Source organism: Octopus bimaculoides, chromosome 24 (assembly GCF_046866305.1).
Source record: "Octopus bimaculoides isolate indiv1 chromosome 24, ASM4686630v1, whole genome shotgun sequence".
Lineage (NCBI taxonomy): Eukaryota > Metazoa > Mollusca > Cephalopoda > Octopoda > Octopodidae > Octopus > Octopus bimaculoides.
Genome location: NC_142951.1, coordinates 27765993 through 27774228, shown reverse-complemented (window position 1 = coordinate 27774228; position 8236 = coordinate 27765993). Strand labels below are relative to the sequence as shown.

The 8236-nt window shown below is 39.3% G+C and overlaps 1 long non-coding RNA gene across 1 annotated transcript; it reads right to left on the bottom strand.

Moving 5' to 3' along the window:
* Positions 1-510: 510 nt before the first annotated feature.
* LOC149131249 (uncharacterized) lies at positions 511-7903 on the bottom strand. The gene is made up of 3 exons (XR_016238293.1): positions 7750-7903; positions 6141-6246; positions 511-5661 (listed from the first exon to the last, which is right to left on the bottom strand). It is a non-coding gene; the product is annotated as an uncharacterized LOC149131249 (long non-coding RNA).
* Between the last annotated feature and the right edge of the window lie 333 nt (positions 7904-8236).

The following is an 8236-nucleotide window of genomic DNA, read 5'->3' as shown; positions in this document are numbered from 1 at the left end:
GTAGGGTTGTGGGACGTTGTCTCACAGTTGCTGACAGTAAACTTCATTTTTCTCTCTGGCCAAGGTTCTAGCTGGTCAGCCAGACTTTGTTCTCACTGAGTCGGTTGGATGGTTTGACTGAGGGCTGGCAAGCCAGGAGGCTGCACCAGGCTCCAATCTCATCTGGCAAGGTTTCTACGGCTGGATGCCCTTTCTAACATGAACCACTATGAGAGTGTAGTGGGTGCTTTTTATATTTCTCTGGCACAGGAGCCAGTCAGGCGGCACCGGCAACGACCACGCTAGAATGCTTTTTCCTTGCCACTGGCATGGAAACAGTCAGGCAACACTGGCATCAACGACACATGAAGGGTTCTTTTTACGTGTGTGTGTGTATATATACATATATAATGTAACAAAAGAAAAACAAATTATATGGAGTGTAAAACATCCAGTTCACAGGTACAGCAGTTGAATACCACAGACATAGGAGTATAAATTACAAATAATAAATTAAATAGAAAAATACAATTGACAATCTAACAATTTATTTACATTATAATATAAAAATTTTTGAAAAAGACAAAGCCAACAATTTGTTTTGACTTATATACAATATTTGATTGATAAACAATACATATCTCTGTACATAAGCCACTTGAGTACAATATTTCAAAAAGACACATGAAATTCTATGTTCAAGGAATGCTAAATCACAAAATATTGGTTCGAAAGCCGTATGTTTAAGAGTATTTGCATTGAGAATTCAAATACATAAAAAAACAAAATTAAAACAGATAAAAAAAACAATTATGACGTAGATCAATATTTATTATATAAATATGCCTCTACATATCCGAAAGAAAGAATTTCCAGTATATCAACTATTTATTTATTTGTGCTATTTTTTATTATATTTATGATTACCATAAGAAAACAAATGTAAATTATGAATAATAATAATATATAATAACTCTTTCTCATTTACTTCTATCAGCACAAAGTCATTATTTCTCATAGGAAGTTTAAGAGGTGTCCAATGGGAAAGCATAGTTGTGTTTGAATTAGGGTATGACTTGACATTTAAAAGTGATATTAGGAATGGTGTGGATTTAAAAGTTTCATTTTTTTTAAAAGAAGTTTTTTTGTGCAGACATAAACGCTGTGAACAAAGAAGGCAACAATTGTCTGCACCTTGCTGTAAAGAAACTGCCCTAGATTTCTGCCTCAACTTAGCAAATTTTATCCAGCAATGTTTAAGGAAGATGATTCTGGCTGTTTCTGATTGACTTAGGTCTGGTCTTTCGCTGCTGGGAAATACTTTCCTTACAGCATCTTGTCATCATGATGCAAGCAGATCCCTTTTCCGACTTGTTACGACAACCTTCACCTCATTTGCTACACCATAGAGCAGGTAGGAAAAATTCCTGGCAAGGGTGGGGCACTGGTGAATTTAGACCAGTCTACAGCATTCAATACGGTTGACCATCGGTATCTGGTGGGGGGTCAGACTGGGCTCGACTTTCCATGGCTGGATCAATGCTATGTATATCATTGATCGAATCAATCGTCCAGGTGAACGGTCTCTTCTCAAAACAATTCGCAATCAAGCATTAAATTTGCCAGGGCTGCCCCGTGTTGCTGCTTCTGCATGTATTAGCCCTTGATCCACTGCTGCGGAGGTTGGGGACTGTGGGGGAAGACCGCATGATCTACGTTATGGTAAGGGAGCAACAGCATATGTGGATGAAGTCACCATCCTCGTGTCTGATGAAGGGCAGCGACCTCGTGAAGAAGACCCCATTAAAAAAATATGAAGCAATGGCAGGGGCAAAAGTCAACCAGCCTAAATCAGTCGGGCTTGCAACTTGGCACCTGCAGGGGCAGGTCAATGCCTCCCAACAGCATCGTTTGACGAAAGGCCCCCTTAAACTGCTCAGAGTCTGCTTTGGAAATAGGTAAATCACATTCTTCTGCATTGCAATTTCAGTTGATTCCAATACATTTGCCGTGACATCTCTACTGGTTTTACCAGGCTCTTTTCGTGCCAGAGAAACAGAGTAACCCATGAATGTATGTCCTGGCCAAACAAAACGATTGCTAATACACACTGCTGGCATGTTCCAAAGCCCCGTCGGTGGGAATTGTGCCACCGACGGAGGAAGTTGTAGCCTCGAACAAATGGAGGAACAATATTTGGTTTTCTCCAGAAGGTGAGAGGAGGCGTTGGGAGAGCTTTTTTACAGGGTTTGTCAAGGGAGGAGACATAGCCTGAATGGACTCCTTCCCTGTGGATATATTGTGCTTCCGATCGTGGCACTGTTGGAGTGCCTAAGTGGCACTTTGGGTCGGAAGATTGTAAGAGGATGAGTGCCTCATACTGAAGGGGCATGTGGCCTATGAGAAGAGTTGTAAGAGGCAGGTGCTTCATTTTAAGGACATGGTGTCGTCTGCAGTAAGAGGCTTAGTACCTCATTGTAAGGAGCTTGAGTCCAATAAGAAACTGTGCTAAGAGGTTTATTGCCTCAAATATGTAAATTATAAAAGAACAATATTTTAGAGAAGCAGAGTTCGGCGGGGGACTTCTGCCTTCTCCCATTAATATCATCGTGTTCATCATTCATCTCATCAATGTCTTTGTCCAGCCCGCAGCTACTCCACCTATGTACGGCTTTCATAGCCAATATAATGAAATAAAGTAGCTCATTTTCATTATCATTCATTTTTATCATAAGTTTTTGTTTTTTTCTAATTGTTATATGTCCCCACTGGCCCCCTTGTGGGTAATAAAGAAATCACTCCTCATTCGTTAAGTCCTTGTTATATAGGACCTTATAAAATATTTTCAAGAACAGAAAAGACAATCATATTAGATTCTGAACCAGAAACAGAAAATGTAGATAGAGTCAAGAAGGCTTTCGTCAAATCCATCCGGAATTCAAGAACATGAAAATATAATTGTAAAAAGATACCAAAAATATGTGATCTCAATATTAAATTAAAACAATAGCATTGAGGCCATCATCCTGAAATGGACAGGCCACAAATGCAAGAATGAAAGAAACCAAGCTACTGCGTCAGATTTTATCTGGTGACCACTGTGTGGCCATCCATGCCACTGATACAAGGATCAGCTGAGGCAAAGCCTAAAACTGACCGACATCAATCCCAAAGCCTGGGACATTGAAGCTGAGGAAAGGCCGTGGTGGTACCAACTGCCCTACAGAAACAGATATTACATGAATTTCGTAGTGGACACCTGGGGATGTCGAGAATGAAAGCTTTGACAAGGAGTTATGCGTCTTGGCCGACACTGGACCAGGACATTGAAAATTTGGTAAAATCTTGTAGAGGTTGTGTGCCAGCAGCCAAGGCACCACAAATACCAATCATGGCCTGAGTCCATTGTCCAGAGTACATATAGACTACACTGGACCAGTGAATGGCGCCTACTACATTGTTGATAGCCTTACCATGTGGCCGGAAGTATGTAGGTGCAGTCAACCTACCGCGAAGGTAGCAAAGTTCCTGCATGAACTTTTTGCTCAATACAATGTTCCAGACACCACAGTATCGGACAATGGAACATAATTTACAGGATGAGTTCAAGAAATTGTATAAAATGCATGCAATCAAGCACACGTTTACTCCGCCCTACCACCCAGGGTCAAATGGGCAAGCAGAATGATTTGTAGATACTTTGAAGCAAGTGCAAGAGAGAAAAAAAAAATTAGGCAATGACGAAATGCTAAATAAATTCTAAATATCAGTTCAGGCAAGTCACCTGCAGATCTAATGTTCGATTGAAAAATTAAATTGATCTTTGAGAAATTGTTGCCAAAGGAAGAAAACGTACAGAGTAAACAAAAAATTTTTACAGAGACAAAGTCCATTTCAAAGTATACAAGAATGGTAAACAGAGGTGGCAGGACTAAAAGAATTGGTAACATGTAATTTACTTTCATTTTTGTAGGACTATTCCTTGTCACTTTTTTTTATAACAGTAACCAAAAATATACTGCAGTCTCTACAAGCCCAAACATCACACAAAATGGTAATTTATAGAAATAGAATTATAGAAAAAAAAAGTCTGAAGTTCTAAAATAACTAAAACATAAAATAAAATAAAAAATTTTTAATTTCAACACCTCACAGGATAAAGGTAGTTTGTGTGTGTGTGTGTGTGTGTGTGTGTGTGTGTGTGTGTGTGTGTGTGTGTGTGTGTGTGTGTGTGTGTGTGTGTGTGTGTGTGTGTGTGTGTGTGTGTGTGTGTGTGTGTGTGTGTGTGTGTGTGTGTGTGTGTGTGTGTGTGTGTGTGTGTGTGTGTGTGTGTGTGTGTGTGTGTGTGTGTGTGTGTGTGTGTGTGTGTGTGTGTGTGTGTGTGTGTGTGTGTGTGTGTGTGTGTGTGTGTGTGTGTGTGTGTGTGTGTGTGTGTGTGTGTGTGTGTGTGTGTGTGTGTGTGTGTGTGTGTGTGTGTGTGTGTGTGTGTGTGTGTGTGTGTGTGTGTGTGTGTGTGTGTGTGTGTGTGTGTGTGTGTGTGTGTGTGTGTGTGTGTGTGTGTGTGTGTGTGTGTGTGTGTGTGTGTGTGTGTGTGTGTGTGTGTGTGTGTGTGTGTGTGTGTGTGTGTGTGTGTGTGTGTGTGTGTGTGTGTGTGTGTGTGTGTGTGTGTGTGTGTGTGTGTGTGTGTGTGTGTGTGTGTGTGTGTGTGTGTGTGTGTGTGTGTGTGTGTGTGTGTGTGTGTGTGTGTGTGTGTGTGTGTGTGTGTGTGTGTGTGTGTGTGTGTGTGTGTGTGTGTAAGGAAAAGATATTTACTAACAGATAATTATGTTATCAAAACAATTTATCATTTACATACCTCTGAAATCTATGCAAAAAATTCCAGCAATGCCCTTTTCATTCCTACTGGGATCGATACCATTTAAGTCTAATTTGAGGATCCACAGGGGTTTATGGGGGTAGGACTTGCATAATTGTACAAGATATTTGCAGAACACAAATTCATAAAAATTTTCAACACTAAAAAAAATTTTTTTAATTATCAAACTTTACGTGATGTCATTCAACCCATAATTAATAACAGGCTGTGCGCATATGCACAAGTTTTAAAAACATTTTGAAATTAGGGTGAATGATGGTGGTCTTGGTACTAGTGGAGGGGGGGGGACACCACATACAAAGTCACCATCATCAATTAACCCCAATGAGCAGCACTGCAAATCAATCTCCAATGCTTCTTCATGCCTGTCTACTCGTTCACTCTCACTCCTTGTACATAACCACACGTGTGTGTGTGTGTGTATATATATCTATATACATATATATATATATATATATATACACACACACACACACATATATATGAGTTTTTTTCAGTTTCCATCTAGCAAATCCACTCTGAAAGTTTTGGTCAGCCCATGTGGTTGCGAAGCAAACTTCTTAACCACAGAGCCACTCATGCAGACAAGGACAAAATAGATACAGGACTCAAAAAATAACACAAATATCAAGAGACAAAATCGTCCTGAATCTCTCAAAATATTAGCAGCCATTGCAGGTCTCTGCAGTCAACTCGGAATTTCCTTTGAGAACAAGTGAAGACACACCGGCTATGGAGATGAGCACTCGTTTGAGTTTGGTCTGACCAACAGCACATTTCTCGGAGGCTCTCAACAAGCTATGAATCTGCAAAGGAAATTCAGTGAAGTGGCTTAAAATATTACAAACCAACAAAAGAAAAAAAGAAAAGAAAAAGAAACTCTACACCATTTTGATATCAACATATCTGATCAAACTGATCTTTGTTCTACAATACTAACTTCCTATTTCACAGTGATTTAAAGTTTAACAGAGGGGGCGGGGGTACAACCACACCAATATTCACAATCAGTTATAAAGATTCATAAAATGTGAGACTTTTTTTTTTTTTTATATATATATCAGGTTTTTAAATAGAAACTTACCTTCTAACATTTCTGCTGTGTGGAAATGAAACAACAACAACAAAAAATAATAAAGCTTTGGATGTTTTTTTTTTTTTTTTTAAATAAGTGAGTAAAATACCATATCAAAGCATTTTCAATGTTAGTAAAGAAAGAGAAGTCAATAAAACTTGACATTCAGAAAGAAAACGAATTGCAAATTGCAATAACATACTACCATACCTGAACGAGCTGGGAAATTTCATCGGAGACCTCCACTTGAGTTGCTTCTGGCCGAAACACTTTGTTTCATTTTCTTCTGGACATCTCAGCAACTGATGTTGAAAAACTGTGTATTAGAAATATTGATCTTACTTAAGTTTCTGTGTAAAGGTAGTATGGGTGGTCTTTCAAAGGTTTTCTATAAGAAACATGGTGACTACAAATGGTAAAGGAAGGAGTAATAGAAACAGGACACATGGATTACTGTTAACCACTAATTCAGTCTCTGCAAATAGCCGGACTGGAAGCCAGTGGTTGTTGTTGAAACTAACAGCAAGTAAAGTAATCTCTTGAGGCTCTAGAGTTCTAGTCGTTGGAGACATCTACATAGCTAGAAACAGCTGCCAAATCACGCACAGATCATAGACACCTGTCTTCCACAGCGAGAAATAGCAGCCAAATCCTGCGCAGATTCTAGGCATCTGTCTTCCACAGCAAGAAATAGCAGCCAAATCCCGCGCAGATCAAGAACATCTCTTGAGGCGCCAATAAGCGAAAGTCACCAGAATTAAAAACACTGAACCATTTGAGTGTTTAGTAATTAGGCAATGCGCACCTCTTCTGAAATAATTAGTGAAGTCAAATTATCTCTCTTCTTTTATCAGCTGTTGTCGTGTCGTTTTCAGGTAGAAAGGGACAACAGGGTAACCACATAATTAGGAGATGAAAAGGAGAGGGGTTAAGTGTTATCTCGGAAAAAGGGGTGGGAAAAAGGGAAGTTTAATGGGTCTGACTTGAGTTAAGGGCACCTGTGAACTTGATAGGAAGAACGGGGATTCCTTCAATAAAATACAAATAATATATAAGTATATGCATAATAACAACAAATGGAGCAAAACGCATGTCGATGAAAGTTCCAAGCAAATGAGGGCCATTTCACAAAAAAAGAAAGGGTAGCTGGAATTATCACTTGTTTCTCATCACTTGTTTACATAGAAATATAAAGGGAGGGTGTCTTTGATGTGATGCTAAAGGTTGTGGTCAAGGAGTCATTCGGGTGGGTGAGGGGAGGTAATTAAAGTGAGCGTTTACATAAGCGTCTGCTAGCGTGCAGACACCTGTTTACAAACACGTGCGTGTACGTACACACATACATATGCGCATACCCATGTGTACATACACCCATACACATACACACACACACAGAAACCTCCACATGCACATATATGCACACACATGCTCATCTATTCATACGTATACACGCACACACACACACATGCCTGTATATATGCATGTACAGCTACATTTATACATCGGTGCTCGTATGTGTGCGCCCATATATACCCATACATACATTTGCTTATGTGTACCCACCCGCTCTCGCAAATACACACAAACACAAGCACCCTCCCCCCACACCACATATCGAGACCTTCGCCAATACATGTGCTCACACACGCGCGCCTTAACTTGCTTGCCTGTCTATATACAGACGCGCCAATACTCACACTTGTATATATTTGCACACACTTGTATGTATGCATAAGTATACACACACACAGAGAAAAGACGAGTTGTACAATTTAATTATTCAATTAATTATTCAATTACTTACAAAGAAAGCACTCACCGAAGTTCGTTGTAAATAAACAAGTCCGCCATATTTATCAATGACATTCTACTTCGACAGTCTCACAAGACAACAATGAAACAAGGAACTCAGACGAACATATCCAACAGTCCATATAACACTTATATATTAGTATCCTTATGTTAGCGTTAATCAGTGTAAAACCGAAGTATAGGGTGTTAGCTGAGAAATAATAATAATAATAATAATAACAAAACACATGCTCATAAGAAGAAGGTCAGATCTATGGCTAAGCAGTTGGTGATGCGAGGTAGCCTTAGCTGTAAATACTGGGAAGGAAAAAATTAATCAACTATAGAAGGGGAATAGGCAAGTATATGCATATATATATGCATATATACATGTACATACCTTCATCTATCTGTATATATATAGTCAGCGACCAAAAATTGAACACTGGCCATAAAGTCGAGGAACAAAAATCGCACACTGGCCATAAAGTCGGGGACAAGAAATTCTAAACTGG